Source organism: Balaenoptera physalus (genome assembly GCF_965194825.1).
Source record: "Balaenoptera physalus genome assembly, chromosome: 19".
Taxonomy (NCBI): Eukaryota; Metazoa; Chordata; class Mammalia; order Artiodactyla; family Balaenopteridae; genus Balaenoptera; species Balaenoptera physalus.
The window spans coordinates 47,773,272-47,798,661 of record NC_138900.1 but is presented as its reverse complement, the minus strand read 5'-3'; the positions used below and the strand labels follow the sequence as shown (position 1 = coordinate 47,798,661).

The 25,390-nt window shown below is 44.9% G+C and overlaps 1 protein-coding gene and 1 long non-coding RNA gene across 2 annotated transcripts in view; one reads left to right on the top strand and one right to left on the bottom strand.

The window, feature by feature from the left end:
• The window catches only part of LOC309649477 (uncharacterized protein), a 664,470-nt gene that overhangs the window by 417,234 nt on the left and 221,846 nt on the right, over positions 1-25,390 (top strand). Inside the window, exons 6-8 of the mRNA XM_082439534.1 lie at positions 5,208-5,287; positions 18,237-19,471; positions 22,415-22,458. The gene's annotated coding sequence lies outside the window, so the exon portion shown is untranslated. The remainder of the gene's footprint in view (positions 1-5,207; positions 5,288-18,236; positions 19,472-22,414; positions 22,459-25,390) is intronic.
• The window catches only part of LOC309649497, a 431,245-nt gene that overhangs the window by 301,249 nt on the left and 104,606 nt on the right, over positions 1-25,390 (bottom strand). The window lies entirely within an intron of this gene.

Genomic DNA, 25,390 nt, shown 5'->3' with positions numbered 1-25,390 from the left:
GCCTGACACAAGGTAATCTATGAATAAATAGTGATGGTTGTTATTAGTATTACTAGTCATATACGGGGAGAGCTGAGCACAGTCTCCCGGTTCCAGCTGGAAAGGTGTGCATGAGGGGAGGAGGAATCCAGGAGATCCTGGTGGGTGTTATGAAGAGCATCCCACAAACATCCTGTGACGTTACAGAGTGCTCTGATGTTCTAAAATAGCTGCAAAGGTAGAAGGGGTGTTAGCACAGTGCAGAGCAGGGTAAACGTGTGTGTGTGTGTGTGTGTGTGTGGTTGGGAGGGCAGGAGAGGAACATATTAATATTCTTTGCCAGAGGGATCTGTGTGCAGTTATAACGGAGCTCCACATCACCATTTGTCACTTAGATTCTTACCTGTAACTGGCAGGGAAAACCCAGCACCATTAGAAGGGCCCTAATTGGAAGCACTGCCCTGAGATAATTACCATCTCTTTGGTTTGAGCATGGCTGGGACCCTCCCTGCCACCTCTCGAAGACACCCAGGGCCGGGGAGAATGTGGGACCACCTCTGTGACTGTCCCATGGTGTAGCTCTCTCCCTCTGGATCCCTTTTCTCTAAGTTCTAGAACATTATCTGGGGCCTTTTCTTACTGGCTTTTCAGATACACTGTCTGAGGTTCGTGCTAGAACCCAGGGCTGGAGGCTTCCATGCATGGGAGCTCAGAAAGTCCCCACAAGTTGCCTTCCTGATGATTTCATTAGGGGAGAACTGAGATGCTGCTGCCCCAGGCGCGAGTGAGGGGCTTCCCTGAGGGCCACACTCAGCTTCCAAACAGGAGACCCTGGCAGAGGGAAAGTACAGACCTTTGTTGACAGCCCCACATGCTGATCTGTCTAGATAAAATCTTGGGAAAGAACATTATCATCCAACAGCGATGCTGGAAAATTGCCCAGATATCAATTCCTGGGTGAGTAACCACAGAGAGACAGTTTCTGTCTCTGGGAGAACGGTCGAGACAGTTTCTGAAAGATTCCAGAGCTCTTGGCTCATTTTCAGCCAGGGTCTCAACGTCTTCACTTTGCAGCCAAGGAGGCCGAAGGTCATGGCGGGTGTGCCTGGCTTCCCGTCCCACAGGCAGGCAGTGAACATGCCGGGCCCAGAAGCGGAAGGCCTCCGTCTAGTCCTGTGCTGTGATAGTGCCTTCTCCCTGCGTCGGAGTCACAGCTGGTTGGATGTTTGTGCCTCTTAACCATGCAAGTGATGTCTGTCGGCGCTGCTCACAGCTGGACCCCCAGCCCCTAGACCAGTCCTTGGCCCATGGCAGCTCTAGGTATATGTTTGTGGAACAAATGAATGGCCATAAAGGCAAGTTCCCCCAAGCTGTGCTACCAGTGGGACAAACGGGCCCATTATCCTCAGAGAAGTTTAAACCCCTGTGGCCACTATGAATTGGAATTACAAAGTAACTGAGAGAGGAAGGGGCAGAACATTTGAAAATAGCTCCCCAAATCTGTCTAAAGAATGTGTCTCAAGCTGGATTCTCCCAGAAGCAGATTTTGATTGCAAGTAGTTGGTTTGGCAGGTGCTCAGGGAAGCACCGGCGGGGGTCTGGGGAGGGGAGAGAGGGCAGGAAGGGAGACAGTACAGTGTGCGTGAGCCAGCAGGCTTTGGGCGTTGGGGCACAGCCCCAGGGGGGCCTCTGGGAGACTTGGGAGTCGTTCCACCTAAAGGTGAGGAGCTAGAGTGGGGACCCACCAGCTCGCACTAATCACGGGTGGAGAGCTGCTCCCGGGGTGTCGGCCCCTCCGTGCCCCGGTCTGCCTGAGCCGCCAGGCTCACGCACGTGAGTGCTGATGCAGGCGGGCGGGCGGGAGATAACTGCTGCTCCCTTCCTCCTCCTTCTGATAAGTTAGGAAACTGAGGCTCCAAGCAGTTAAGGGACTTCCTGATACGCAGTCAAGCTGGGGTGGATTTTTGCTGATAAGCACTCAAGCTGGACTTCAAGTCCAGTTCCGGCTGGCTGTGGAGCTCTGCTCTCTCTGCTGTCCTTGTGGGTCCCCACCACTTTCCCCGAGTGGAGCGTGGGGTGAGAGGGTCCCCCTGGCAGAATCTTCTCTGCCTTTTTGTAGGATATGACTGCCCTGGTGTATTCCGTTATAACATCCTTCTTCCTTCTGTTCAGAGCAGTTAACTTTGCCTCATTATTATTTCACTGGGCTGAGCTTTAGTGAACCACAGCCTTTAATTTGTTTATTTAACATTCCTGGTCTGCACTTGCTGATAGAGTAAAACTGATTAGTTAATTAATTGTAGCCTGCCACAGCTCATGCAGGATCGTGACAATATTTCAGAAGCTGATGGGAGCTCAGGCAGAGGTGGGTGGTGATGGAGATGGGTCACAGAGCCCTGGCCTGAGTGCAAGGCAGGGAGGGGACAGGCTGACCTCCATCAACCCTGCCTGCCGAGTTCTGAGGCCACACAGGCCTGGTCGAGGCAAGAAGCAGGCCCGTGGCCTCAGTCCCAACCATTGGGAATCCAGGTCCACCATGTTTCTTTGTGTAACACTTTTGGTTGTATTTTTGGACCCAGGATTGGCTTTGGTGACATTGTCTTTCTGCCACATTGATCCAGAAGTTCCAGAGAAAGGGTTCCAAACATGGGGCATGTCTGAAATGGTCCTAGTTCTAACGGGCTTGGCTGGGACAGCTGTGAACTCCAGGGGGCCCCTAGACTCATCCCAGCAGCCAGTCTTGCCAAATCAAGTGCCCCATGGCTAGAAATCAGGCACTTTCTGCCTGTTTGAGATCAAGGCTTTGCCTTCCTCCAGATACTGGGTCTGGAAGGATGATGACCTTTCTCTCATTCTCCAGTCATGTGTTGACACGAGACCCTGGCCCCCAGGATTCAAGTTTTGCCCAGCACGTTGTCCGCCATTGACCTCTTCTTGTACCCCCATGACACTGCCCAATCTTCATTCATTGCTAAATTCATAAGTGTTTATTAAAAGGCCTATTATATGCCAGACTCTGTCCTAGGCACTGGGACACAGATGTGGCCCCTGCCTTCACAGGGCTTCTTCTCTTCCATCCAGGGAACATGGCTTTGTTTTGGCTCCCTCTGAAACCTTCCTACATTGCCCACCAGCCTTGGTGGATCTTTTTTCTCATGTTTGTTGAAAGCACTTCCTGTGTGCTGGATGTTACCGCCTTTGATTTCCACCATAAGTGGAAAGAGTACTGCAAGAAGTACTCTTACAAATACTGCAAGAAGGAGTATTTAACTTGATGGGGGACGAAGGCTTCAGGAGATGACATGACCTGTGCCAAGCCAGGAGGTATCAGAGTTAGCGCTTGAACCTGGGAATTGCACTTGGAAGTCTAGAGTACAGTCTATACAACTTGGCTGACTGAGCTCCAGCCATCCCTCCTCTGTTCTGTTCTGCTGCTTTTGAAATGGCTGTGAACTAGTGTGCTGTGCTGGGACATTTCTCCCAGGATTGGGAGAAATGGAAGCTCTTGTTGTGAAATTGTATTTAGTGATCCTTTGCCTCGGGAAGGAGGAAAATGGCAGAAGAGACAGATTTTTCCAGGGTTGGGTTCCTCCTTGGACCCGGCCCCGGCTACTCAGCATGTCCCGTCTGGTTAGGACATACAGGCCAGTCTCAGATTAAAGCCCAGCCCTACAGGGACTTTGGCCTCTCCCAATGGCCTGGTTTGTCTATGGACACAGTGCCCATTACTCTATGTTAAATACTTGTAGCTCTACAAAAAATACCTGTTGAAGAGTGAATCAAAATGAATGAAGAAACTGTTCAAATTTTGGTCTTGTCTCCTGCTACCTAGGGGGCTTTGGGCAAATCACTTCATTTCCCTGAGTCTGAGATTTATCAGCTATAAAATGGAATTTATAATATAGAGGGTTGTTTTGGAGATGAAATGAAATAATGTGGAAATGTCCAGCTCGGTTCCTGGTATACAGTAGGTGCTAAGTGCAGCCTCCCACATTCAGGTTCAGGCAGGGATGGACAACGTCTTTCAGATTCGTTCTGTGCTCACCAGTCCATCTTTTCCTCTTTCTCTAGTTCTCCCGGAAATGGAGAAATGCAGCTGCACACAGATGTTCCCACCACGCCCAGCGACTCTGGAAACATGTGCCTTGTTTATTCTCAGTCTCCTCATCCACAGGATAGGGACACAGGCCTTTCATTCAGAGAGCTCCACAGGCAGCATGGAAGGCCTTGCCCACCTCTCAGCACCCTGAAAGAATGAGTGAGGTGTTCTTCCCGTGCGCTGGGCAGAAGGATGGCAATTAGGAAGGATTAATTGTAATTACCTATTTATCTCTGAGATTTGACCTAGGAGTGTTTCTGTTCAAACAACAGTGTTTAGCGGTGCCCAGCTAGGCATACAACCTCCATCTGCTCCTTGGTTTCGGTGGACAGAGCCTGGGGGTGAGAGGGGCATCACTCTCTCAGCCTCACCAATGAGCTTTGCTTTGTTGTCACCTTGAGTAGATCACTTTGCAGAAACACCAGTCAGTGATGGCTCAAGGACCAACTAATTTGGCTTTTGCTTTTTGATTGAGGAGTAGAGAGGCATTTCTTACAAAGCATTCCTGACAGGGACTTGAGAAGGGACACAGTAGTTTCCAAGACAGTGTGGAGGATTTTTTAAAAACTCATTGAAGTATTGGAGAAAAGGTAACTGATTTGCTCTGAGGCTGCTACGCTGAGGTGAAATATTAAAAGGAAAATATCTGTTGACTTGGGTCAACTCAAAGCATCCAATTGTCTTTTTTTTTTTTTAATTAATTAATTTATTTTTGGCTGCATTGGGTCTTTGTTGCTGTGCGCGGGCTTTCTCAGTTGCGGTGAGCAGGGGCTACTCTTCGTTGTGGTGCGTGGGCTTCTCGTTGCGGTGACTTCTCTTGCTGCGGAGCACAGGCTCTAGGTGTGTGGGCTCAGTAGTTGTGGCTCACGGGCTCTAGAGCGCAGGCTCAGTAGTTGTGGCGCACGGGCTTCCTTGCTCCGCGGCATGTGGGATCTTCCCGGACCAGGGCTTGAACCCATGTCCCCTGTATTGGCAGGCAGATTCTTAACCACTGCACCAGCAGGGAAGTCCAATTATCTTTTAAGCAACAAACATTTAGAGACAGTCAATGGTGGGAAAGGTATCATGGCGGGTGCGGAGGTGGGAGTGATGATGAACTAAAAACAATTAAAATGTAACTGTCTTTCAGGGGTCCAAGGTCAAGTGAGAGAGACCCACCATGGACGTACCAGAGATACCAGTTGCCATGGAATGGCTGACCTGCACAAAGTAAGGACAAGAAGCCAAAATGGGCTGCTTGGGTGGTATGGTGGGAGGCTGCTTCCTGGAGGCCGCATAGTCTTGATAGAGGGAGAGATATAAGCACATAAGGGCAGGAAGAGGTCGTTTGGGCATGAAAGGCATTGGATCAAAGGCCCTGAGAGTGGTCTGGCCATGGGACTGGTGGGGGAACAGTCAGACTTGCTCAGGGATAGGCTGGGTAGAAGACCTCAGATCCCAGTTTCTACTTTGTCAGCTAGTAGCTGGGTCACCTGGCCTAGGCGACCTGCCTCTCAGGGCATCACTGTCCTAGTGAATCTCATGGCTGATTAAAGACAAGAGCATGAAAATAAATGTGAAGAGATTGTGCAACTCCCCTCCCTTTCTTCTCCTTAATTTCCTGAGAATCAATTCCACGTGCCCAGTGGCCACCGGATATAAGATGAGGAAAGCCCCATGATCCACAGATGGTCATTGGGTGTGACTGGCCAGTGTTACCCTTATCTTTCCCCCAGAGAACTGACTGGAGTCTGCATCCGCAGGTGACAGTGTGAGACTCTGTGACCACAACTGCACCCCATGACCGTGCCGGAAAATCAACCAAGTAGGTCTCATCTTCCTGTCATCCTTAAACTGAGATACGCCATCCCGCCACAGAGTTACGTACATGCTGTAGCTGCTCCTATGACAAAGATATTCCCGTAAACAATGAGGAAAACTTCCGTACAACCTACTGTGGTAGGCAGAGTAATGGTCCCCAAAGAGGTCCTAATCCCTGGAAACTGTAAATATGTTACCTCACATGGCGAGGGGAATTAAAGTTGCACATGGGATTAGTGTTGCCAGTCAGCCGCCCTTAAAACAGGGAGATTATCTTGGATTATCTAGGTGGACCCAACTTAATCATAAGGGTTCTTAAAAGTGGAAGGCAGAACAGAGATGGCAGTGTAGCAGCACAAGAAGAAATTAGCCCAACACTGCTGGCTTTGGAGATGGAGGAAGAGGCCTTGAGCCAAGGAATGTGGGCAGCCTCTAGAAGCTGGAGAAGGCAGGGAAACAGTCTTTCCTCTAGAGCCTCCAGAAAGGAGCACAGCCCTGCCAACATATTGACTTTAGCCCAGAGAGACCTGTGTCAGACTTCTAAGACTTAGAAGGACTTATAGGACTGTAAGATGATAAATTTGTGTTGTTTGAAGCTACCAAATTTGTGGTAATTTAGGAAATTACCACGGTGATAGGAACCTCCACCTACCCTCCACCTCTAATTCTCCTTCCTGAATTCCAAAAGATGCTGTCATTCGTATGTATGTTCACTCATTCATTCATTCATTCAGTTGCGCTTACATATACTCATGTATTCCTATACTTTAGGTTCCTAATTTGTAAATAGAAGTTAGCAGTAGAAAAATATTTCATAGGGTCTTTTTGAAGATTAAATTAAATGAAACAAGAAAAGGGCTTAGCACGTTGACTGGCATGGTGCAAGCACTCATAAATGTTAGCTGTCTCTGTTATTTATTTATTTTTTCTTGTTGTTCAGTCATAAAACCTCTCTTGGGCACCAGGCTTGTCCCAGCTCTGCCTGAGCTCAGGCCGTGGTTCCTGGATGGAAGAACAGGTTGGGTGAGGGTCAAAGGGGGCTTTCTCTGAAGCCCTTCTCAGTAACTGTGTGTCATTGGCCCCCTCTACCTACAAGGCAGGCTACTAGATTCAGTCCTTCTCTTAGGCTCATGGCTGCCCTCGAACAAAACCAGGGTTCTCTTAGGGAGGCAGGGAGATTGGATTTTAGTATGAAATTACCCACAGTTGGTAAAGCTTTGGAGAAAAGGAAGGAAGTTAGTGAGAACAGGCAATAATCATTTTGGGAGTACCATTAGGTACCATATCTTTTATATGTGTCCTTCCTTTTAACCTCACAACCACCCTACAAGGTTAGTAGTCTTGTCCCCATTTCAGTGTGATGGGACAGAGACCCAACCTCACACAGCTAATAGGTAGAGGCAAAATGGAACCTCTGGATTCCAAGTCTACTGGATTCCAAGTCCACGCCCCATCCATCCACCACTGCCTCACCTTCAAGGTGGGGGGCTGCAGACGAACCCAGCAGATTGAAACCCCCATTTCTCCCTGCTCTTTTACTCTCTGGCTTGACTGTAAAAAGAGGTGTTTCCTGCAGCAGGACACAGGCTGGTTTTCTCTGGTCTTTCCAGCTCCTCTGCCGCAGTGCTGGGGGAGCAGTGTTGCCCTGAACACCCACGCCAGCCCTGTCCCTGGGCAAGTGCAGCCAACAGGGAGCATCCCACGTAGATCCAGTGCAAACACAGCCGCCACCGCTGAGCAAGGCTTCCAGAAGAAAAGCTCTCTGACTCTTGAGAAACCTCATGTCCTGCTAACCTTTCCTTTGCAGCTTCTCTGGGCTGCAGGGGGCTGCCCCCGGCACTGCCTAGCACATACCTAGTTCCTCCTCTCGCCAGAGCGTTTCTTGCATCGTTGAAGTCCGTTGAGCTTTTCTGTTCACACTTCAGGACAACTTTTTGCTTCCTGGGTGCCCACTGGACAGCTGAGCCCGTCTTGTGTGAGCCAATCATCGTGGGAAAACCCTTCAGGAGGCAAGACACAGGCAAGGGGTCCTCATGGAGAGTCCATCTGTCTGAGCCGAGATCTGTCATCAATTGTCCTAACTGAAATTGAGGCACATTATTAAGACAATCGGCCAGCAAATAAAAGGGGGCCTTCAGCTATCATTTGGAAATAATTATCCAAGTAAAAATTGAATGAGTGATTAGGCTCAGTAGCTGAGGCAACATCTCTTAGACTAAAGCAGCTGTGCCTTTTAGGTGCCCAAGGGTGACTGATGGCAGAGGAAAGCCTGCGTGTATCTCTGGGACCACATAAGGAGGCACGGGCAGGAGTTTCATAATGTCCTTCCCTGACTCACTGCAGGCAGGCCCTCTGGGGCTGGGCTGTGAGCACTTTAACCACAGCACTGGAGACACACCGGTGACTGTCCAACTACAGGACTCTTTCATCCAAACAGCAGGTTTCCCTGGCACGGGCTTGGGAAATTTTACACCTCAGTTAGATTGGCATCCTGAGTTTTCCTCTCTAATCAGCCTTCATTCCCAACCACAGGATGGCCATGACGATTAGACAAGATGGGGTGTGCCCTGCAGATGTGCAAGTCGCCTTCCCTACCCTAAACCTCCATCACTTGCTTTGTCAGCGTCTCCTCCGTGAGGACAGTTAGGTGTTCCATAGTGCTTCCTGGTTCTTTCTCTGCATGTTTATTTTTCATGCAGCTGAAATAGAATCCAAAAAAGAGAACAGTCAAAGTAAAGTTGACTAAGTGCTTGCTATGAGTGAGGCTTTGTGCTAAGGACTTTACAATAATTATCATATTGTTTCCCTAAGGCAATTACCATTATATTTACAGATTGAAAGTTTACCAGTTTACAGATTGAAAACTAAAGCTTGTAGAGGTTATCCTGCCCAAGTACAGCCAGCTAGTAAGTCTAGAGCTAGGATTCAACCCAGATTGGTTTAACTATGAAGGAAGTATAAATGAGAAACCTCCAGTAATCCACATGTTTACCCTCAAGTCTTAAGACAGTGGATGTTTCTTATTATTTTCTGGAGGCAATACAAAATACTACTGCACCTTAGAAGCCCTTGGATAAATATTAAATTATATTTGATTAAAACTTTGATCAAAAAACCTGTTGCCATGTCCCAACGTTGAAGACTAGAATTCCATGCATGAGAGATCTGGTGCCTTCCTGTTACATAGAACATTCAGCGCACTAGAACATTAGGGTCCCGAGCATTCCAGATAAGAGAGTTTTCTCTGTAATAAACGTAATGTATGCAATTTGGAGAAGAACTCACAGAATATGTTTTGAGAAATACTTGGAAGGTAGTGGTTACTGTATCTAATGATGAATGGTCTTCATTCTGTTTTTTCCTTTCCCTTCAGTTTCCATGTCCTGTCTGGTAACGTGGGAGAGGTATAGAGGAGGAACGGTATTCATGCTTTATTTTTGCCTTTTATGTGTCTGCTCCCTTCGTGGGTGGGAGGGGAGATGGCACAGGATCCACAAATCCTAGAATGACCGTAGAATGTGCCCTAATCCACTGATAGCCTCCTCTTCTACACTGGGCTTCCCATCTGATAAAGAAGAGACTTGGGTTAATCTGCTCTCAAGTCAAAAAGACCTTCTCTTGGTTGTGTCTATTGCATCCACTGCAGTTCCCTTTTTTCTCAAGAAGGGATGGTGAAAAGGGATCACATGTCCATGTATCATTTCATTTTCTCAACACAAGTCTTCCAGGCTAGGGTTTCACCCAATTTATAGACAAAGAAACTGAGGCTCTGGATGTTTGAATGGCTCATCAAAAGCCCTGTAGCCAGTGAGTGGTGGAGCTAAGCTTTAAGTCTAGGCATTTCATACCCTGGCAAGAGTTGGGGTCTTGTAAGAGGCTACAGTTCTAAGCGGGGAACACCAGTGTAGACCACCCTTGAAGAAACTCTGCCCTGGGTGGAGGGGGCTGTCCAGTGGGACGTCTTGGCTTTGCCCACAACCTCTACCCCCTGCATCTTCAAGAGAAGAAGGCTGTTACTTGTATCACTCCAAATAAAATTTTACTTATTAAAAAAGCATACTTAGACTATAAATAAGGCAAAGAGGATTGAATGATTGAATGTTAACAAAATAAACCCCTTAGAAATAAATGAACATCTCATATTGCGCTTCATTTCAGTTTCATGAGCTCCAAAATAGCACTTCAAGTGATTAATGTTTTCTTCATTAATTGTAAGTAAACCCAAGTAAAACCTTGCTCTTTCCTCTAACATGTTTTTTTAGAAGATTGAGGGTAGTTCATTTCTAAGAGTAACCTTTTGAAACCTGCTGTAGGCAATTCGAGGTGGTGGAGAGGGTATGCACTTTGGTGTCAGGCAGACCTGGGCTTGGATCTCGGTGCTATGACTTTCTAACCGTGTGGCTCTGAAAGAATGAGCCTTAGTGTCACATTATGATGTGGAAATATTAATGTGAGCCTCACAGAATCATGGCGGTCTGTTACATTGTTGGCCCCCAATGAGCCAGGTCTCCTGGTATCCATGTGCTTTGAATCTAGGCTGTGTTTATGGCTTGTTTTAACCAATAGAATGTGGTAGAACTTCCAAGAATACTAAAGTGTAAGTTGTTAGTTTTTCTAAAATTGTGATTGTCAATGGGAACCAATTTTACTCCCCAAGGGACATTTGGCAATGTCTAGAGACTTTTTTTATTGTCCCAACTGGAAGAGTGCTACTGGCATCTGATGAGTGGAGACCAGGGATGATGCCAAACATTTTGCAATGCGCAGGACAGGTGTCTGCCGCCCCCTCCCCAGAAAAGAATGATCCAAACTCAATTGTCAGTAGTGCCAAGGTTGAGAAACCCTCCTCTAAAGGCTTAGACTGGGAACTGGCCACTGGGAACTGGCCCTAAGTCTCCATGCAAGAAAACCGGTTACCTTGCTGGAAAGACCATGTAAAGAGGCTACCTGGAATTGATGAGACCACAGTGAGAAGAAGAAGCCCTCAGACTCCCTGGAGAGAGACCCACCACAGCTTCCTCAGCAGCAGAATACAGCCAATGAGTGGTCATCAGCAGGACCGGCAGAAGAACCGCCCAGCTGAGCCCAGCGCATTCTGCAGAATCATGAGCAAAATGGAAATGTTTTGTTTGTTTCCGGCTAAGTTTTGAGATGGTTGTACATCAGTAGATAACTAAAATGATAGCACGTATTAAAGGAAACTATAGTGTTTCAACCAACGTCAGAGTCCTTGGGCAGGGGATACTGTGACACGTCACCCGGATTCCCTCTTCAGGACTCAGCTCGCATCCCCCGCAGCTGCTGGTAGTGTTGGTGGCTGACAGTTCACAGCCGAGTGCCTCTCTGGGATTTGCCTTCTGCTGAAGAGAGTCGCCTCACCCAAGCTCAGAATGCCTTCCCTGGGGCAGCCTGCATCAGAGGACTGGTCCATGTGCGGGAAGAAGGTCCTGGAGCCCTTGCCTTAAAGCAGGACAACAGTAAAGTGTCATCTCAGCACTAGTGCTCCCCAGGGCCATTGCTGAGATGGCAACTGCTAAACCCCTCCCTCGGCCAGCTCCAGCTTCTGTCACCTCCTCCAGGTCTTAATCTTGAGAAAATTCCCCCAGGAATCTCCTGTATGCAGATCTCGGTCTCAGAGTCTCTTCCCCAGAAACCTGACTTGGAATACCTTCTTTCTCCCTGTCTTCCTCCCATCTAGAAGTTTTTGCCTTAAGACCCTCAGGACAGAAGGTAGTTTGGCCAAGAGCATGTCCTGGGATGCTGAATCAAGCCATAGTCCCCGCTCCATCACTGGCTTTTCGGTTTCTGTTAAGTTTCAGTTGCCTTGACAACAAAGAAAGAAGCAAAAAGCCATGCCCTGAATGTGACGAGAGATTCGAAAGTTTAACTGTAACTCTGGGAAACTTATAAATAGCAAAGAAACACAGGGAAACATATTAATCTTCACCAGAAATGCAAGAAGTGCAAATTAAATCCACCTTGAGATACCATTTTACACTGACTAAATTAGCAGAACAAAGTAAAAATAAATTCAGATACACATTGCTGGTGACATTATGGTGAATATTGGGTCCTCTTAATCTGCCAGTTTAAATATAAATTTCTCCACACTAGGAGAAAGCAATATGGCAATACACAGTGGAAACTGTAAATATGCCCTTGCCCTCTGGCCCATTAATAAGAATGTATCTGAATAAATTTGTTTAAGAGAGGCTTGGGGATTTAAATTCTCATCTCTTAAATTTCACCAGGCTGAAAAACAAATGTAGTGTAAATAAATATGTGCTGGATAACAAGAAGCTAGAACATAGAATTGGAAGATTGGGAGATATATATTATATAAGAAATAAAAGACTAGTATTGAACACGCGGCAATGTTTCTCAAAGCGTAGTCTCCTGACTACCAGTGTCCAAACTGCCCGGGGTTTTATTAAAAAGTACGACCCTGAGCCTGACCCCAGATCTCAAGTAGCAGAGTTTATTGTGAATTGGGCCTGGGGACCTGCATTTTGAGTAAATTTTCCAGGTGTCCTTGTGCCTCCCAAGTATGACAGTTCTGCATTGAAGCCATCCCTGTATGCCTTCTTGAGGGGTTAGAATTGGGAGGGACATTACCTTTTTCAAATTTGCTGTACTTATTTTGTTTTTATAATTGTTAAGAGGAAAAGAATGTAATTTTCCTTGAGCACTCTGGAGAAAAGTCATTTTAATTATAGGTGTCTTAATAGTTCCTCATTAAGGGGCATAGCTTAACCTCATCCACGGGGGTAGGTTAAGTATCAAGAGAGAAAAGTCTTGCACTGAGAAAGGGCATTCTTATCATTATTAATCTTCCTAGTAATAGATACGTATGATATATTTAAGAATCTTCCATTATTAACCATTCCCAAGTCCCCTTGGGTTCTGTGTCAAGCACATTCTTGGCTCCCAGCTTGGGAGGTTGGGATGGCTTCAGAGTGGTTGGAGCTCTGTCATTGGGTTTAGGGAGAGCTGTTCTGAAGGTTGAAGCAGAGACATTAAATCCCAAAGCTTAAAAATACTGTGCCCTTTGATCTGGAGAGAGGAAGAACAGCCGTGAGACAAGCATGCCGCAGAGCGGAATTGGGAAGATGGGCAGAAACATTCGATTTTGACCATGCCCGGCCCCCCCTTGCCTTGTGGCGTCATTAGCACAAACTGAGCTAGCTGTCGTAAAACTAACATATATTCTGTCTCAAGAGCTTATTTTAACGACTGTATAACTAACTCTGTGCTAATCTAGCAGACTTTCTGGTCTAAAATTTAAGGAAAAAAAGTCTGGCTTTATCAGAAACATCTTTTTTTTTTTTGGTTGGTGGTTCCACATGTGAAAGATGTTAAATTTATTTCATGTTATTCTGGTCTACAGATTTGAAGAATTGAAGAAATATGTATTTCTATAGCAGGCTTAATTATATGAAGTGCTCATTTGACTTTCACTGTATATTTTTAAAATTAATTTCTATTAGAGTATAGTTGATTTACAGTGTTGTGTTAGTTTCTGCTGTACAACAAAGTGAATCAGTTATACATATACATATATCCACTCTTTTTTAGATTCTCTTCCCATATAGGCCATTACAGAGTATTGAGTAGAGTTCCCTGTGCTATACACTAGGTCCTTATTAGTTACCTATTTTATATATAGTAGTGTGTATACGTCAATCCCAATCTCCTAATTTCTCCCTCCCCCACTTTCCCCCTTGGTACATCTTTAAGCTCTGTATCAGAGGGATATCGGTCAGGGAGATTTTTAAAAGGTGAGACCTCAATGCTAGTTTATGTTCTCTCATATAGAGCCCTGTTATTGATTGGAGGGATTGAAAGAGGATTCGAATGCAGGTACTACTCATGTGTGCATGTGCTCGCGTGCGCGCGCGCACGCACACACACACACACACACACACACACATACACACACGACTCAAAAGGACAAATAACAAATACAGTGAAGAAATGTTACGAGGTTATGGAAAGCAAACAGTGATGTTGATGAAGTCAGGTGAGATAGGCAGAAACTTCCCTTTCCATCTCTGTCATGTCTAAAGAAGATGGAACAAATGTCTATACTTGGTTATATGTGAGCTGGGACCAGGTCACTAGGGAACCAAATGGCTATAGGGACTTTGACTTCAAATGAAGTTGTGTAAACCTTGGCGTCCAGAGAAGTCTCAAAGGTTTTGCTTTTTCTAACAAAAGAAATAGTGATTATAAAAGGACATTCCTCTTAAGACTGATTCCTATGACTAAGATTTCATCAAGTGGATTAAGGATAAGCATGGATAGAAAAGGGCGTTCAATTCAATCTCAAGCTTTATTTTCTTTAAATCTTGCCCTATTTATATTAGCATTTAAGCAGTACATCAAGAACTGCTAGTTAAGATAGCTATGGTTAAATGTCCTAACTAAAATTACCATTTTACTTTACTGGGGTGTAGTTGCTTTACAATGTTGTATTAGTTTCTGCTGTACAGCAAAGTGCATCAGTTGCCAGACACCATTTTACTTTAATATTAAACTGTTTGATTGAAAAAACTCAAAAAACTCATTCCTTAATCTCTGGTAAAATGTGTGTCTTGTAATTTAAACCATGGATCTCATAAGGGAGACCCTTTTACCCATCTGAAAAACCAAAAATAGAATGACAGTAATCATGTTACAACAGTGCTAAACTCTTCAGGTTATTTAGCTCTAGGTACGTGTGAGTATGTCTTTTCTTCCTTCTTCTAAAAGAACTCAAGATTACTTGTAAGTATAGATTACTATAATACAGTATTTTGAAAACATAAAAATCTAACTGAATATTAACATCAGTTAAAACTAGGGGTGGGGACTTCCCTGGTGGCGCAGTGGTTAAGAATCCGCCTGCCAATACAGGGGACATGGGTTTGATCCCTGGTCCGGGAAGATCCCACATGCCACGGAGCAGCTAAGCCCGTGCACCACAACTACTAAGCCTGCACTCTAGAGCCCACGTACCACAGCTACTGAAGCCCACGCACCTAGAGCCCGTGCTCCGCAACAAGAGAAGCCACCACAGTGAGAAGCCCACGCACTGCAACGAAGAGTAGCCCCTGCTTGCTGCAACTAGAGAAAGCCCACGCGCAGCAGTAGACCTAACACAGCCAAAAATAAATAATAAATAAATTTTAAAAAAATAGAAAAAAAACTTGGAGTGTATGATGATCATCTATTGCATTTGTTTTCATATTTAGCTATATGCTTGAAATATTTTCCTTCTAAAAGCAAATGCATAAGCAGAAAAATTATCTGGACAATCTATAAATATATGGTAGATGTGTGTGTATATATGTATGTGGGTATGTCACAGGTAGTAGGCAGAGTGTTTGTTTTTTAGGGATCAGCACATTTTTTTTTGTAGAGGACCAGCTAGTTAATATTTTCAGCATGGCGGGCCATGCAGTAGTCTCTGTTGCATCTACTCAACTCTGCCATTATAGCACAAAAGCATCCATAGAGAATACATTAATGATTGGATGTGGTTGTGGTCCAATAAAACTTTATTTACAAAAACAGATGGTGGGCCAGAATCAGTTGTAGTTTGCCAATCTGGTTTAGAGAGTAGACCAGGCATAATGGGTATCATTAGAACTGTCTTTTCACACACACCATTTCACTTAAGGAGAACCCAAGGCCCAGAGCGATGAAGTGACTAACCCCAAGACACACAGCAAAAGCAGAGTCAAAACCAGCTTTCGATAGTGTTCTCTTGATCCCTGTAACACAGAGTGGAAACCAAAGTGGCAGCTCCCTCCTTAGGCAGAGTGGAGGGGGCTGGAGGAGGGAGTGGAGGGGCAGAAGAGAGTGACAGTGCATACAGGGATGCCCCCCAAATCTCTTCTCCCTGATGATCACTGGGGCTTGTCTGTGTTTTGCCCATGTTTTCATGTTTGGTTTTTAATGGCGGAAGAATCACCAGGCAGGGAGGCTTGGACCTGCCATCCACTTAGCTCTGTGGCCTTGAAGCAAGTCACTGCCCCTCTCTGGTCTTCATTTTCTTTAACCTGTAAAACAAGGGGCTTGTCTTGATGATCTTGAACTCCCATTCTGTTCTTGTGAGTCTTCTCATTCTTCAAGTGTATTCCTTTCAGTTTAGCATCTCCACCATCAATCCACGATGATTCCCGAGTTGGCTGAGACTTACTCGGGCCTTGGGTGCAGAGAGGCCCTAAGTTGGTAGCACCACCCCCCCCACCCCGGGTGTCACCTGATTACATGTTCCTTTGCTCACTTCCCTCAGAGCATCCCAGGAACACTGATGACCTCATTGCTTCTTGGGCCCAGAGCTGATTACTATAATAAAGGTACCCACCTGCCCACAAAGCCTTTCTGTTTTTGGCTCTGAACTGCTGAGCTGGGCGTTTTACCAACTCAGTAGTCTTGCTTATAGATTTATCTGTCCCTTTAGAATCTCCACTTCTCTCTGAACTTCTTCACAGTAAGCAGTTTTATAACAAACCGGGCCCTGGTTTCGGCATACGCTGGGCCAGGTGAGATGAGGCCCTCCTGTGGACTTGTTCTGGGTGCGTGTGTTATTGCCACTCGTCCGTATATTTTTGCCAAGGACTCAAATTTTCCTTTCTCCACTCCAGGACTTGCATCCACTTAAGTTAATTTTAGTTAAACTCTAGTTCAGTTTTCCTTCTAGGAAATATGGTATAGGAAATGGAGTACTGGACTGAATCTAGAGACCTGGGTTCAAATCCCAATGGCATCACAACTTAAATGGATGACTTGGGCAAGTCCTGTAACCTCTCCCAGCTGCCCAGGCACTGAGTGTTACTGAATACTCTCCAGGTGGTTCTAAAGAGCAACCAGGCTTGAGAGCCACAGGTTTTAATCGTCTGAATGATCTAATTGATATAAATGCATATTTCAAAAAGGCCTTATCAATGTGTTGTGCTATTATTTTTGTTTATTTCTATTTAAAAGAGAGATACCAAAATCCTGTACGAATAAATCCCCAAGAGAAATAAAATGAATAAGTGAATAAAATGAGGCAGTGTGATATTGTGATTTATAATAAGAAATATACTTTTGGTGTTTGTTCTGTTTCTGGCTCAAAGCTCCCCAAACCCTTGGAAGAGCAGTGGGAGTATCTTTTGTTATAATATGTGGTCTCTTGTCCTTTGTTCCGGAAATGGCTGCAGAGTCATAAAGGTGAAATGGGTATCTTGTTATTCATAACAATTCCCTTTCAACCACACCTAGGTTTTGTTAATGAGGTGACTTCCATAAATCCCCTAAAGCTGGGGGGAGATCATTGGCAGCCCAAAGCTGGTTGCTGGGGGAGCCAACCATGTGATTGGAGGGTTGGAACTTCCAGTCTTGCCCCCCGATCTCCCGGGAGGGGAAAGAGGCCGGAGATTGACGTCCATCACCTGTGGCCAGTGATGTAATCAATCATGCCTGTGTAATGAAGCTTCTATATAAAATGAAGCTTCTATATAAAACAAAAGGATGGGTTTGGAGAGTTTCTGGGTGGTGAACAGGTGGAGATTCCGGGAGGGAATCTGGAGAGGGCATGGAAGCTAAGTGCCCTTCCCACGTACCTTGCCCTATGCATCTCTTCCATCTGCCTGTTCCTGAGTTCTGTCTTTCTATAATAAACCTGTAATCTAGTAAGTAAATGTTTCTCTGAGTTCTGTGAGCTGCTGTAGCATATTAACCAAACCCTAGGAGGGGGCAGTCATTGGCACCTCCTCTCGATAGCTGGTCAGTCAGAAGAACAGATGACAACTTGGGCTTATGATTGTCATCTGAAGGGGGTGGGGGCAGTCTTGTAGGACTGATACTGTTTCCAAGTAGATGGTGTCAGAATTAAGTTGTAGGACACCCAGCTGGTATTGGAGGATTGGTCTCAGAATCTTAGGCAGCCCATCCTGCAACATATTTTAGTTCTTTGAGGTTTTCTTTGAGATACACAACCTTTCTAGATTAAAGTTAGGGTCAAGTAATTTAACCACCCAACAGCCCCATGGGACTGGATTGAATGTGCTGCCAATTTGTTTAATCCTGTGGAAACTCTGAGAGATGAGGTTGGTGGCCCTGTTTTTCAAAGTGAAGCAAGTAAAGCTTGGAAGGGCAAACCACTGTAAGGAAGTTCCCATCACTGGGAGTGGAAGCGATGGGACCAAACGTCAGAGTCAAGGGCTCTTTGCGTTAGATCTTAGCTGCTTCCTGATCCTACCACATAGAGCTTAAAACCCCATGCTTTCAAATTGCAGATGACAAGCGAATAATACTAATGATGGCAGCAATATGACATTATCATCTTATGTCAAGTCTTCAAGATGCTTTCATGTCTTTTGTATTTTAGAGAATCATCGTATTGAAATCACAACCTCAGGTGGCTACTATGAGTCCGCCCTCAATTTAAAGGTAGGTAGAGTTTTACAAGTCCTAACAGGGAGTCTCCTAGGGAATGAATGCTATGAACACCTAGCTGGTAAGTTCTCAGGCACTCCCATTGTTACCCTGCACAATGCCAAGGGGGAGGCTGGGTCCCTGGCTGCTCAAGACACCACCAGGGAAAACATAAATTTACCAAGTGACCCAGCAAATCCACTCCCGGGTGCCTACCCAAGAGAGATGAAAACACTGCTCCACAAAAGCTTATGCCAAAGCTCAGAGCAGTACCATTCATGATTGCCAAAAAGTGGAAACAGCACAAGTGTCCTTCAACAGAAGAACAGGTAAACAAAATATGGAATGCCCGCACAAGAGAATATTATTTAGTCATAACAAGGAATGAAGTACTGATACATGCTACAGCATGGACGAATCTGAAAAAACATTATGCTATTTGAAAGCTGCCAAATACGGAAGACTGCATAATAGATCATTCCCTTTTTATGAAATGCCCAGAAAAGGCAAATCTGTAGAGACAGAAAGCCAATCAGTGGTTGCCTGGGGCTAGGAGGTGGAAATGGGGATTAACTACAAATGAGCACAAGTATCTTCTTGAGCTGATAGAAGAGTTCTAAAATGGAATTGTAGTCGTGGTTGCACCCTATGTAAGTTAATTAGAAAATAAATCATTGAATTGCACACTTAAAATGAGGAAACATTATGATATATAGAATTTACTTCACTAAAGTTGTTTCTGCTTGTTCATTTTTTTTAGGAGCCCATCAGGAGTATAACAGCAAAGTCGGTGTGGTTCAGACTTTGACTTCTCCTTTTCCACCAAGACTTTACGGCAGAATGTGGGAGGAAATCGAGCTCACGGGGAGTTGCCCCGGAAATTAGATTCAAGAGACATGTTCAAACCAATTTGCAGTCTATAAATTTATATGAAGAAACTGATCTTCCCAGGAACAAGGAGGCTCATGTTGCCCCACCAGGGCTTCGACTTTCTGTGCTGAATAACCAGGAACCCACTTTCTGGGTGTGCCTGGATAAGAACATTGGGTGATGGATGGTGTCAAGGATGTTGCACAACAGCCGCTCAGGTGGCCTGTGAACCAAACCAGCCACTTACTGGCGATGCTGTTTATGGACCAGTTTGCTTATGTTTCTCAGATCCAGTGACCCTCCGCCTGGATGTTGCAGGTGAGTCATTGTCAAGTCTGTTCCTCTCTTCTCCCCTTTGCCACGTTCCACTCAGACAGTTATCGTTCTGTTCGAGCAGTCTTTCCCCAGCCAGGCCACCATGCAACATTTTAGGTCTCTTCATTCTTCTGTATGATGACATTCTGTATCTGTCTTCTTGAAACTTTGGTGTGGTTATGCTGACCCCCCTTCCTGAGGGTAAGATGTGCCTACAAGTGGCCAATGCTCCCAGGACCCCTCAAAGGCCCTCGTCTAGATTCTGGAGCTGCCTGCCACTCCTGCGGGCAAGGTAGAGCACTTACTGGCTGAGTTCATTGGCTTGAACCTCATAAACTTCCTATTCTCTTAATACATATGGAACAAACCGCTGCCTGTTCTCAAAGTGGATCTAGTATCGGAACGTTGTAGCTTTCTCCCTTTGCATGAAACCCAGATCCCTCCAGCTTACTCCTGCCCCTTCCTCGTGGACTTGGATACAAAGGGTCATCCGTGTGCGGCAGTTTCTATTAGTTGTGGGTGGGCCAGCCTGACCTGTGTATGTCACATCACATACCTGTGTATGTCACATCAGCCTGACCTGTGTATGTCACATCAGCCTGAACTGTGTATGTCACATCAGCCTGACCTGTGTATGTCCCATCACATACCTGTGTATGTCACATCAGCCTGACCTGTGTATGTCCCATCACATACCTGTGTATGTCACATCAGCCTGACCTGTGTATGTCCCATCACATACCTGTGTATGTCACATCAGCCTGACCTGTGTATGTCCCATCACATGCCTGTGTATGTCACATCAGCCTGACCTGTGTATGTCCCATCACATACCTGTGTATGTCACATCAGCCTGACCTGTGTATGTCCCATCACATACCTGTGTATGTCACATCAGCCTGACCTGTGTATGTCCCATCACATACCTGTGTATGTCACATCAGCCTGAACTGTGTATGTCCCATCACATGCCTGTGTATGTTCTGCCTCTCTCGTCTCCTTGAACTGCAGTTGACTCAGATTTGGATGCTTGACGCTGGCAGGGATGTCTGCATGTTTCCAAAATAATTAGTGAGCTTTGGCTATTTCTTGGGAAGGGTCTGCCAGTGGGCTGTTCCCCAGCTCCAGCCCTGATCCCAACCCTTACTTGATCCAGAGTTCTAACAGTAACCCTAGTCATAGAATTGGGTGAACCCCTATCTCAAATGCAATAAGAATACAAAACACTTAGCATGATGGCTGACACAATTTCATTCCTAGTATATTGTTTCACCTTTAGCCACATCCACTGTTTTATCCTAACCCTCATGGTGTTAATCCAATCTTCAGATTTAATCAAAAGTCCCTTCCATTTGTTGAATGCTGAGCGTCTCCCATGTCAGAATATCGCTCGTCGTCTATCAATCCATTTATCTATAGATTTATGACCTATAAATCTCCAAAATCAATTTCTTCATTAGCTGTTTACCTATCTTCCATCATCTGCCTACCTATATCAAATCCAGGGTTTTTCAGTATCAGCACCATTGACATTTTGGGCTGGATGATTCTTAGGGGCATGTCCTGTGCTTGTAGGGCGTGTAGCAGAATATTGAACCTCTAGTCACTAGATTTTGGTAGCTCTCCTCGCCCAAGTCGTGTTGTGGCCATCAAAATGTCTCCAAGCAATGCCAGATGTCCCCTTGGAGGAGGGGAACAAAATCGATCTAATCTATCATCTATCCATTATTTTTTACTGTTTCTTTCAAGAAGGTAGACACTCTTGACAACATAGACACTCTTCTCATTTTACAGATGAAAAAATTGAGGCTGAGAATTTAGGTGACTTATACAAGATTACGTAAGTATTAAGTGATGGATCTGGGTTATAAAGTTAGATTTGCCTTATTTTAAAACATCCATGTTATCTCTCTCACACTAGACTATTCTAACTTAAACATAATGCTACCCATTTGATCCTCAGTGCCATTATTCTCCTTTATTCTCAATTTAAAATCATCCTCAAATTTAAATCTGACTCTCAAGCACCAACATATGTGAACGTATCTACACCCCAAACCTTCATTCTAATCCTGTCCTCGACTCAAGGTGTAACCCTATTTCCGACCCCAAGTCTTAACCGTACACTTGCTTTCTAAATCCTGTTTCCCATCATCCCAGACAATGAGAGTGTTTACTAGAAGAGAGCGCTTCAGCGCCAGCGAACCCAGCAGAAGTGGACAAGCTCATTTGCAGCCAGGGACATGTATACTGTTCCGTTCTAAGGAAGAAGGATGCAAATGGCCCCTTCTCCGCTGCTCTGCTGAGTTAGTGTGCACATAGACCGTGGTCTGCCACAGACCCCCTGAGGTTGGGATATTTGGAAATTCCCAATAATAGAAAGCTTCTATTTGCCCTCTTCAGTGACACGCTAGAGCTTATAAATGTAACTTTTGAAAAACTGAGCAAATGAAGAAAGGGATTTTTAACTGATCAGTTGGCTTCTCGACCCTGATATACTGGTTCAGCTTCTACCCAGCGGTTTTGATTTCTGCCCTGATACTCCGAGGCCCATTAGATGGCTGACAGCTTCTGGCCTCCATGTCCAGAATGCAAACAGGGAGAGACGTCGTTTTATAGCAGTTAACAGTGATGCTTGGAAGAGATGGCAACAAGCTGAAAAAAATTAATTGAAAATTTAACCTTCAAATAAAAATACTTAGACCTTAGGCTTCCATTTGTAAGCAGCTTATGCTGTCTGTGCACATTCTGTTGTATTATTTAAGTATTTTCTACACCATTTCTGATTAATACAGCAGTACTATTTTCCAGTCCAGTCTCCTTAATAAATATATGTGTCAAATATCCGTTTCCTCCCCTGAATGCAAAGGCTTTTAATTCCCCTTGTTTGCATGTGCTAACTGGTTGTGTAATGAGATTAACAATTCTGTCTTTTTCTTTCTGCAGATTTTATAAGAAAAGCCAGTGGGTTCCCAGACAAAGTTAAAAAGGTACCTTCTTTAATTTTGCATATTGTTAGCTATAATCCAGTTGCTAATGTTTGTTTTATTTCCATCTGTCAAAAGCAATGCCAAAATACGTTGTGTTTGCCTTGAGTTGGCTCAATTAATCCTCCTCTGGAAACAGTTCTGTCATTTCATGTTTGGTTAAGGCCCTGATTCAGTAGCTACCAAATGGGGGTCATCTCTGCCAACGGCAGCCAGTGCACATTTAATACAACTTTCTGGGAAATACCTGTTTGACAAAAGGGAAAGGTGGGGTAGCACCCTTATAGGAATGTCAATTTGAAGCCAACCCCATCTCTCCCTTGGGTACACATATTGTATCCTGGCTTGATCCTGTAAACCAGTTCCTGTGGAGCTAAAAGAACCCAGCTAATGGATCACACTGAGAGAGTGGCTTTGTGGGGTCTCAACATGGGGCACACTGCCCCGCCCCCCCTCACCGGCCCCCAAAGTGCAGCCTCCATGTAAGTCTGATGATGGTATATTAGTCTGCTAGGGCTGCCATAACAAAATACTGCAGACTGGGAGGCTTAAACAACAAACATTTATTTTCTCAAGGTTCTGGAGGCTGGAAGTGCAAGATCATGGTGTCAGCAGGGTCAGTTTCTTCTGAGACCTCTCTCCTTGGCTTGTAGATGTGGCCTGTGTCTTCACATGGGCTTCCCTCTGTGTTAGTGACTTGTCCGTGTCAAAATTTCCTCTTTTTACAAGGACACCCGTCATGCTGGAATGGGCCCACCATAATGACCTCATTTTAATTTAATGACCTCTTTAAAGACCCTGTGTCCGAATATAGTCACATCCTGATATACTTGAGGTTAGGACCGCAATATATGAATTTTGGAGGGACGCAATTCAGCCCACAACAGATGGTAACCAGAAAAAAACAATATGATGAGGTAAGAAGGAAAGATCTTAGGCCAAAAACTATAAAAGCAGTCACTCTGTAGCTCTCTCTCTTTCTCTCCCCTCTCACGCTTCTTGCTTCTTCTTTATCTCTGAATAAAAGCTCTAGCCATCATCCCTGTGCAGTCAGCATATTTTAGAGAAGGTAGGCTTTTGAATCAGCATGTTCTGAGTTCAAATCCTGACTTGACCTCTTATTAGCTGTATGGCCAAGGGCAAGTTGTTTAAATTCAGACTCTCAGCTTCCTCTCCTTGAAATGGGGTTAATAACTAATCCAGCTGATTTTGTTTCCTAAGGATAATAAGGTACTGTATTTGAAAGCCGGTGGCACACCAAGGTTGGGTAAATGGGAGTGGTCTGCCCTGAGTGCAGGTCGTAGGGGGGTGTGTTGTGGCTAGAAAATTTTAAAGTAATAACGTCATTGCCCTTTTAAACAGTGTCTGTAGTAAAATACTCTTCCCCCTCAGGGAAGGTGCCGCCCCCTGCTGACCCACCCTCCCTTGTCTGGAGTAGGGGAGAACTAGCTCTGTGTACTGCGTATTAAATGCATATGTCCACCCTCACCCTTCCCCCCCCCGCCACACTTGTGTCTTGAATTTAGTCATTCTCAGGGCAGCTTAACCAAAGGTATTTCACATGACTGCACATCTTATTTTTTATTCATTTTAACTCAGAAATTGCCAAACCTCAGAGCTAAATTATATATGATGGAGGAGAGTCATCATTCCTTGTTGTTTGGAAAAGAGGAGGCCTAGCAGTCTCTGGTTAGAGCCTTCCTCTTCGTTCCCGAATATCTTCAATTCTTTCATCCAGCTTCCAGGACTGGGTCCTCTCAGAAAACATCTTGACATGAGTCAGGAGTTAAAATACACAATAACTCACCACAGGAGAAGTGTGTGTGGCTGGGGCCGTCCCTTTTATGACTTCAGACCCCTTTCTGAAGTGGTACCTGATCCCCTGGCATCTTTATATGAGGTAGCCCCTTATGTGATCGCTATACTGTATAAGTAGCTATTTTATGTAAACAGAAGAATAGAGAGTTGGTTGGTTGTGCTAAAAAAAAATAGCAACATAAAACAGAATTCTGAATGGTACATTTCTTTTTTTCAATGGATGATATCTGTCTTCATACAATATCAAAAAGTCTAAACCCTTAGCATGAATCATTAAACATTTCCAGAGAGTATTTCACATGGGGATTACGCAAAGCAACTTGTTCAGTCTAGATCTCCAAAGGTGGAGGAAATAGATGATGGTGTGTACATTGCATGGGGAATCTTGCAGTAATTAAAACGATGGCTTTGAAGCCCATTTAATAAATGGAGCTATTTGATCATATGTTCAGTGAACAAAAAGAAGCAAAATGCCATATAATACATACTGAAAGGTTTAACAACAAAAAGTAAACAACACCAATTATGTCTAAAAATATGTAGAACTTGGCACACACTCACACAGGAAGGCCTTGGAAAGAGCCCTTTTCTGTGAAGCGAGTGGCAGGTGTTGAATCTGCTGTGTCTACATTGGGTGTCAGAATCTTAAACCTGTATCCCATAGGTTTGGGCCTGACTTGGATTTCTATAATGAACAGTACAGGTTGTATGGAATCTGAGGGTGAAGGGTGGGATCTAATTTAGGATTTAACAATGGCACTCAACAGATGGGTTAGCATGGTTGAACCCAATCTGAAATGAAAACGTTATAGAGATTTCTAGATGGCTGGCATGCCCATAATTCAGATAACCTTTGAATATTTCAAAGCAGCGCCTTAATAGAAAGCTGCAACTTCTTATTAGTAACACACAGTAAAAGGTCTAGCCTGTATTTACTAGGAGAATTATCTTTTTGCTCAGATGGCTCATTTTTGCCAGCCAAGTTCTCTCCTCACACCCTTCTGGACACATAATAGTTTTGCCCTAAGGTAACATTTCCATGGGTCAGGCCCGTGATTGTGAGCTGCAGCATTGTCAAGTTTCTGTTACTAGAAACTGTCAAATTGGTAGAATGTGA